At 48.8% G+C, this 8766-nt stretch overlaps 1 protein-coding gene across 3 annotated transcripts in view; it reads right to left on the minus strand.

Annotated features, from left to right (window-relative positions):
* TBCE (tubulin folding cofactor E) overlaps window positions 1–5043 on the minus strand; it is a 70440-nt gene extending 65397 nt beyond the window's left edge. Inside the window, exon 1 of one of the 3 annotated variants that reach the window (XM_032242294.1) lies at window positions 4898–5043. The gene's annotated coding sequence lies outside the window, so the exon portion shown is untranslated. Of the gene's footprint in view, window positions 1–4849 lie in introns of all 3 variants that reach the window. The other 2 variants (XM_032242296.1, XM_032242295.1) reach the window with 2 other exon arrangements.
* Window positions 5044–8766: the final 3723 nt, after the last annotated feature.

Below are 8766 nucleotides of genomic sequence, written 5' to 3' on the forward strand. Positions count from 1 at the left end.
GCTGAGAGAGGTTGCAGTGAGCTGAGAGAGGTTGCAGTGAGCTGAGATCGAGGCACTACACTCTAAGCAGGGCAAAAGAGCCAGACCTATCTCAAACAAAAAAATTTAAAACAGGCTGGGTGCAGGGATTAACACCTATAATCCCAGAAATTTGAAAGGCCGAGGCAGGCAGATCACCTGAGGTCAAGAATTCAAGACCAGCCTGGCTAACATAGTAAAACCCCATCTCTACTAAAAATAGAAAATTAGCTGGGCATAGTGGCGTATGCCTGTCTGTAATCCCAGCTACTTGAGAGGCTGAGGTAGGAGAATCGCTTCAACCTGGGAGGTGGAGGTTGCAGTGAGCCGTGATCATGCCATCGCACTCCAGCCTGGGCAACAAGAGAGAAACACTGCCTCAAAAAACAAATAAATAGAAAATAAAACTAAAAATTATGATCAGATTCAATTCAGTATGATCGGCAAAATTAAAATACAAAAATTAGCTGGGTGTGGTGGTGCATGCCTATAGGCCCATTTACTTGGGAGGTTTAGGTTAAAAAAAAAAAAAATCACCTGAGCCCAGGAAGTCAATGCTGCAGTGAGCCCTTAGCACACCACTGTACTCCAGCCTGAGCAACTGAACGAGACACTGTTGCGCAAAAAAATATGAAAAAAGGCCAGGCGTAGTGGCTCATGCCTATAATCTCAGCACTTTAGGAGGCTGAGGCAGGCGGATCACCTGAGGTCAAGAGTTGGAGACCAGCCTAGCCAACATGGTGAAACCCCGTCTGTACTAAATATACAAAAATTAGCTGGGCATAGTGGCGGGAACCTGTAATCCCAGCTATTCGGGAGGCTGTAGCAAAAGAATCACTTGAACCAAGGGGATGGATGTTGTAGTAAGCTGAGATGGTTCTGCCACGCTTTAGCCGGGGTGACAAGAGCAAAACTCTGTCTAAAAAAAAAAAGGGGGGGGGCAGGCACAGTGGCTTATGCCTGTAATCTCAGCACTTTGGGAGGCTGAAGTGGGTGGATCACCTGAGGTCAGGAATTTGAGACCAGTCTGACCAATATGGTGAAACCCCATCTCTACTAAAAATACAAAAATTAGCCGGGCTGTGGTGGCACGCATCTATAATCCCAGCTACTCAGGAGGCTGAGGTGGGAGAATCACTTGAACCCGGGAGGCAGAGGTTACAGTGAGCCGAGATCGTGCCACTGTACTCCAGCCTGGATAACAGAGGGAGACCCGGCCGGGCGCGGTGGCTCATGCCTGTAATCCCAGTACTTTGGGAGGCCAAAGCGGGTGGATCACGAGGTCAAGAGATCGAGACCATCCTGGTCAACATGGTGAAACCCCGTCTCTACTAAAAATACAAAAAATCAGCTGGGCATGGTGGCACATGCCTGTAATCCCAGCTACTCAGGAGGCTGAGGCAGAAGAATTGCCTGAACCCAGGACGCAGAGGTTGTGGTGAGCCAAGATTGCGCCTAGCCGAAATTGCGCCATTGCAGTCCAGCCTGGGTAACAAGAGTGAAACTCCGTCTCAAAAAAAAAAAAAAAAAAAACAGAGGGAGACCCTGTCTCAAAAAAAAAAAAAAAGTAAGGGGAGGAAGACAAGAAAGGAGGAATAAAGCGTAGAAAATACAAAGTGTAGAAGATGGTGCAAAAACCCCAAATTCATTCAGTCAACAACTATATTATGTAGTGTCTGCTAAAAGCCAGATACTATTTTAGGCAATCGGAATATAACAGTAATGGATTTTACACGGCAGTACAATAAGAGATCTTTTAAAAAAAAAAAAAAAAAAAAAAAAAAAAAAAAGGCTAGGCACAGTGGCTCACGTCTGTAATCCCAGCACTTTGGGAAGCCAAAGCAGGTAGATCACGAGGTCAGGAGTTCAAGATCAGCCTGGCCAACATGGTAAAACCCCATCTCTACTAAAAATACAAAAATTAGCTGGGCATGGTGACAGCTGCCTGTAATCCCAGCTACTTGGGAGGCTGAGGCAGAGAATTGCTTGAACCCAGGAGGCAGAGGTTGCAATGATCAGAGATCACACCACTGCACTCCAGCCAGGACAACAGAGACTCTGCCTTAAAAAAAAAAAAAGGGGGGGGGGGGGAAATAAAGCAGTAAACAAAACAGAAAAACACCTTCTGTAATAAATCCTCTATGCCAGTGAGAGAAAACATAATAGCCCAGATAAATGACTATCACATGGTATGTCATATGATAAGCACAAGGATAATGAGTGCAATGGTTATGTTAAAGATGACAGTCGGCCGGGTGCGGTGGCTCAAGCCTGTAATCCCCGCACTTTGGGAGGCCGAGGCGGGTGGATCACGAGGTCAAGAGATCGAGGCCATCCTGGTCAACATGGTGAAACCCCGTCTCTACTAAAAATACAAAAAATTAACTGGGCATGGTGGTGCGTGCCTGTAATCCCAGCTACTCAGGAGGCTGAGGCAGGAGAACTGCCTGAACCCAGGAGGCGGAGGTTGCGGTGAGCCAAGATCGCGCCATTGCACTCCAGCCTGGGTAACATGAGTGAAACTCCGTCTCAAAACAAACAAACAAACAAACAACAACAACAACAACAAAATTAGCCAGGCGTGGTAGCACATGCCTGTAATCCCAGCTACTTGGGAGACTGAGGCAGGAGTATCGCTTGAACCTGGGAGGCTGAGATCTCGCCATTGCACTTCAGCCTGGGGAACAAGAAACTCCATCGTAAAAAAAAAAAAAAAAAAAAAAAAAAGTTTAAAAAAAGAACTGAACCATGTGGACATATGAGGGAAAGGAATACCAAGTAAACATATCCTGAGACTAGGATGTGCTTGAGGAGGCCACAGAGTGGAGCAAACAGGAGATTAGAACAAGATGAGATCAGAAATGACGCAGAGCCACAATATATAAAACTTTATATGAATAATCTACTCTAAAGACTTTGGCTTTTACTCTGGGTGAAATATGTAGTCCTTGGAGAATTTTTGAGAAGAAAGAGATAAATCTGATTTTTTCTTTTTTGGAGATAGAGTCTCACTCTTGTCACCCAGGCTGGACTGCAGTGTGCGATCTTGGCTCACTGCAACCTCCGCCTCCCAGGTTCAAGCTCTTCTCCTGTCTCAGCCTCCTGAGTAGCTGGGATTACAGGGGCCCGCCACCACGCCTGGCTAATTTTTGTACTTTTCGTAGAGACCAGGTTTTGCCATGGTTTTTAGAAAGATCAATCAAGAAGCTGTGATACAAACAGACTGAAAGAGGAAAGAGCAGAAACTACTGCAGTAATTCAAGTGAGAGACAATGTAACTTGAACAAGTGAAGGTGATGAGAAGAGCTTGGATGTGTGGACAGATTTTGAAGGTGGAGAGTCCATAGGATTTGCTGATATATCTGAAGGAGATTAATCAGGGATGACACCAAAGATTTTGATCTGAACAAATATTACAATAGTAACAATGAATATAAATCCAATAAACCTGCCAGTCAAAAGGCAGGCTGGGCCAGGCATGCTGGCTCACACTTGTAATCCCAGCACTCTGGGAGGCCAATGCAGGTGGATCACCTGAGGTTAGGAGTTCGAAACCAGCCTGGCCAACATGACAAAATTAAAAAAAAAAAAAATTAACAGCGTGGTGGTGTGTGCCTGTCATCCCAGCTATTCAAGAGGCTGAGGTGGGAGAATTGTTTGCAACCAGCAGGCAGAGAGGTTGCAATGAGCTGAGATTGGGCCACTGCACACCACCAGCCTAGGCAACAGAGCAAGACTGTCTCAAAAAAAAAAAAGCTATCCACTTTGATTTAAAAAAAAAAATCCCAGGGATATGCTGCTTACAACAGCACATAAATTATGAGCATACAGACAAGTTAAAACTTTTTAAGTTTAAGATGAAAAACGTTATAAAACAAATATCAAAAGTCAGTGGCCGTGGCTTTATTAATGCCAGACAAAAGAGAAGTCCTCTCTCTTTATCTCCACCTCCACTAACTTTATCTAACAGTTTGGCAATTTGTTAACCCTGTCTTCCCGCCAAGACTGCTTCTCTGAGGAGCTATCTATCATACAAGCATTTGGATCCACCCACAACTTAGAAGAGTCCCCATTTGGTAGTAAACACCAAGTAAAAATAGCTACTTTAGGCCAGGCGCGGTGGGTCACACCTGTAATCCCAGCACTTTGGGAGGCCGAGGCGGGCAGCTCATCTGAGGTCAGCAGCTCGAGAGCAGCCTGGCCAACATGGAGAAACCCCGTCTTTACTAAAAATACAAGAATTAGCTGGGCGTGGTGACTCATGCCTGTAGTTCTAGTTACTCGGGAGGCCGAGGCTGGAGAATCACTTGAACCCGGGAGGCAAACGTTGCAGTGAGCCAAGATCGTGCCACTACACTCCAGCCTGAGCAACAAAACAAGACTCCGTCTCAAAAGAACAAACAAACAAACAAATAGTTGCTTTAAGTGCTCTCCACCTACTTAACGTTATTTCTCCGTCATAACCAATGTTAAGTGTTTCGGAACCACGGGGCTGTTCCTCTAAGAGGACACCTTGGAAAAGTTGTTGGTCGCCTGTACCATATTCACCTCTTCCAAAGTGACATGCCAATTCTCCGAGAGAAGCTTAACATGCAAGGGATCACATCCGGCTACTCCTAAATAAGGCCTTCCCGGAGGCGCAGGGCGGTCCCAACCCAGCCAGCTGGCCCGCCTCCCGGCACACACGCCCTCGACTTCGGCACTGCCTTCGGGCCGGCACAGCTGGGTTGGGTCAAAGACGCAGCGAGCAGGCAACGCCCGGCTCTGGCAATCTGGGAAGATTCCAGGAACTGAAGAAAGAAAACGCCAAGAGCACTGCCCGGAGACTCACCCGCCAGGAACGCTCGTTCCGTAAGCTCCCCGAACCTTTGAAACTCACCTGCGCGCCGAGAGACCAGGTGTTCTGAGCCGCGGCACCTCCCGCAGACTGTCCAGCAGCGAAGCTTTAAGCTCTGGCCGGAAGTGCTGTAGGAAGGCCGGAAGTCCCGCCTCCACGGAAGTGAGCTAAGGCCACTGGAGCATAGACGTGAGACTCAGCGACTGCGTTGGAGGCCAGTGGCGTCATACCCTGAGCCCCGCCTCTTAGCGGGGGTCCAAGCGATATCCTATTGCTGAAACCTGGGATGGCAGAGCAACCCAGGGAACGCGCGTGTTCTACTTTACTAGGAAGTGAGTTAAATCCGGTAAAAGGTTTAGTTTCGGCCAGGCGCGGTGGCTGAGGCCTGTAGTCCCAGCTACTCGGGAGGCTGAGGCAGGAGAATCGCTTGAATCCGGGAGGCAGAGGTTGCAGTGGCCTGAGCTGAGATCATGCCACTGCACTCCAGCCTGGGCAACAGAGCGAGACTCCGTCTCAAAAAAACAATAAAAATGTAAAAAGCACTGACTTCAGAACAGCACAGGAGGCAGATTTGAGCTGGACTCCTGTCTCTTTGTTGGCTGACTCACAGTAATGCTTATTGCTTGAACTCAGGAGGCAGGGGCAGCAGTGAGCCGAGATCATGCCACTGCAATCCAGCTGGGGCAAGAGCGCCAGACCCTGTCTCAAGAAAGTTTTTTATTGACTCAAAATTTCACCCAAACGGCCAGGCACAGTGGCTCACGCCTGTAATCCCCACACCTTCGGAGGCCAAGGTGGGAGGCTCACTTGAGCCCAGGAGTTGGAGACCAGCGTGGGCAACAGAGAGACCAATTCTCTACCAATAATAATAATATATATATATGTATACACACACACATATGCCAGGCATGGTGGTGTGAGCCTGTAGTCCCAGCTACTCAGGTGACTGAAGAGAGAGGATCACTTGAACTTGGAAGGTCGAGGCTGCAGTGAGTTGTGATCATGCCACTGCATTCGAGCCTGGTCGACAAACTGAGACCCTGTCTCAAAACAAAATGAAAATAAATAAGATGATTGACCATACTAAGGGTTGATAAGGGTATGGAAGAACTGAGCATATTGTTTGGCTCTCTCGTGTTGTTGGGAATGTAACATGACACAAACATTCTGGAAAATAGCTTGGCTTTTTATTTATTTTTTTTTTTTTGAGATGGAGTCTCGCTCTGTTGCCCAGTCTGGAGTGCAATGGCGCAGTCTCGGCTCACTGCAACCTCCACCTCTTGGGTTCAAATGATTCTCCGGCCTCAGCCTCCGGAGTGGCTGGGACTACAGGTACGTGCCACCACACCCGGCCAATTTTTAGCATAGACAGGGTTTCACTTTGTTGACCAGGCTGGTATGAAACTCCTGACTTCCTGATCCATCAGCCTCAGCCTCTGAAAGTGCTGGGATTACAGGCGTGAGCCACTGCTCCCGCCTGCTTGGCTTTTAAATTAGGCACATCTCTTGAGGCACTCACCTCGCAGGCTGTAGTCCCCACTCCTTGCAGTCCCGTTCATCCTCCCGCTCACTTCCTTGGCGTGCTGTCCTCCTGGCGCTGCGCCTCCTCCATGGGGTCCTCCCGCTTCTTGCCCCGCAGGACGCCTTGCAGTAGCCTCAAGTACAAGTCGCTGCACCTGCGCATTCAAAGCAAGGCTCCGGTGTTTATTGAACCCACCTGGGGCGGAGGCAGCGCGTGCTCAGACCCTGCCAGGGGCTGGCCAAAGCAGCCTGAGACCACCCAGCCCCAGCTAGCGGGGAGGGCACAGCTGCAGCTTCTAAAAACCCCACAAGACTAGGCACCATTGCTCACACCTGTAATGCCAGCACTTTGAGAGGTCAAGGCAGGTGGATTACCAGAGAACCGGAGTTCAAGACCAGCCTAGCCAACATGGTAAAACTTGGTCTCTACTAACAAAAGTTAGTTGGACCTGGTGATGCATGCCTGTAATCTCAGCTACTTGGGAGGCTGAGGTAGGAGAATCGCTTGAATCTGGGAGGCGGAAGTTGCCGTGAGCTGAGATCATGCCACTGCACTCCATCCTAGGTGACAGAGTGTGACCCTGTCTCAAAAAAAAACATAATAAAAAGTCCAGGCGTGGTGGCTTACGTCTGTAATCCAAGCACATTGGGAGGCCGAGGTGGGTGATCACTTGAGGTCAGGAGTTCAAGACCAGCCTGGCCAACATGGTGAAACCCTGTCTCTACTAAAAATACAAAAATTAGTCAGGTATGGCCCGGCATGGTGGCTCACACCTGTAATCCAAGCACTTTGGAGGCCAAGGCGGGTGGATCACCTGAGGTCGGGAGTTCAAGACCAGCCTGACCAACATGGTGAAACCCCGTCTTAAAAAAAAAATTAGTCAGGTATGGTGGCACCTGCCTGCAATTTCAGCTATTCAGGAGACTGAGGTGGGAGAATTGCTTGAACCTGGGGGGCAAAGGTTGCAGTGAGCCAATATCGTGCCATTGCACTCCAGCCTGACTGACAGAGTGAGACTCCACCTCAAAAAATAAAAATAAAAGGCCTGGCACGGTGGCTTACGCCTGTAATCCCAGCACTTTGCGAGGCTGAGGCAGGCGGATCACAAGGCTAGGAGTTCAAGACCAGCCTGGCCAATATAGTGAAACCCCGTCTCTACTAAAATATAAAAATTAGCTGGGCGTGGTGGCAGGCACCTGTAGTCCCAGCTACTTGGGAGGCTGAGGCAGGAGAATCACTTGAACCTGGGAGGTGGGATTGCAGTAAGCCAAGATCGGGCCACTGCACTCCAGCCTGGGTAACAGAGTGAGATTCCTTCTCAAAAAAAATTAAATAAATAAATAAATCCAGACAGATCAAACAGGAGCTGGTTGAGGACTATGAGACCCCCTAGAGCCCAGTGCTCCCAGCTTGCAGCCCTCATCCCCTTCTTAAGGTGATAGTGGTGCCCAACCATGCCAGTCAGTAGGCCAAGTGAGGAGGTATGAGTGGGTGGGCCTGGAAGCAGGGATACAAAGGGGTGACAGAGAGTAGAACAGGAGGGGCCTTCCAGATTGGCGACAATCTGGAAGCTGCTAAGAGCCTGTCTGTCGCCAGCAGAGAAAGAGCAGATCCTGTGCAGGCTGCAAAGTCCTTGAGTTGTGGGAAAGTCGAGGCATCAACCACTCAGGCCTCGAGCAGGAAGGCTTTGGGGTGCAAGGTAAGGCAGGGAGAGGGGCCCTGGCCTTAAGACTTTTTGAGGAAGTTTTTTCCAGAGGAAATTAAAACAACCAGGCATTTGTTTATAAATCCCTTTCACTGCATTAATTGTTCAAAAAACACCACATAGGGCGGGTGTGGTGGCACATGCCTATAATCTCAGTACTTTGGGAGGCCAAGGCAGGAGTATGACTGGAGGCCAGGAGTTCAAGACCAGCCCAGGCAACAAAATGCAAAACCTCATCTCTACAAAAAATAGAAATAAAAAAAGTAGCCTTTTGCTCCTGCATGTGCCTGTCGTCCCAGCTCCAGGCACGTAGGCTGAGGTAGAGGATCGCTTGAGCAAAGGAGTTCAAGGCTTCAGTGAACCATGATCACAGCACTGCTCTCCAGCCTGGGTGACAGAGCAAGACCCTATCTCAATAAAAAATAAAATAAAAAACACCACATAGGATCAGGCGCAGTGGCTCACGCCTTAATCCCAGTACTTTGGGAGGCCAAGGCAGGCAGATCACAAGGTCAAGGAGTTCAAGACCAGCCTGGCCAATATGGTGAAACCCCATCTTTACAAAAATACAAAAATTAGCTGGGCGTGGTGGCATGCACCTATAATTCCAGCTACTCAGGGGGCTGAGGCATCCCTTGAACCTGGGAGGCAGAGGTTGCAGTGAGCCAAAAGTCTCACTGCACT

Source organism: Sapajus apella, unplaced genomic scaffold (assembly GCF_009761245.1).
Source record: "Sapajus apella isolate SASKATOON/1434 unplaced genomic scaffold, GSC_monkey_1.0 scaffold49, whole genome shotgun sequence".
Classification (NCBI taxonomy): domain Eukaryota; kingdom Metazoa; phylum Chordata; class Mammalia; order Primates; family Cebidae; genus Sapajus; species Sapajus apella.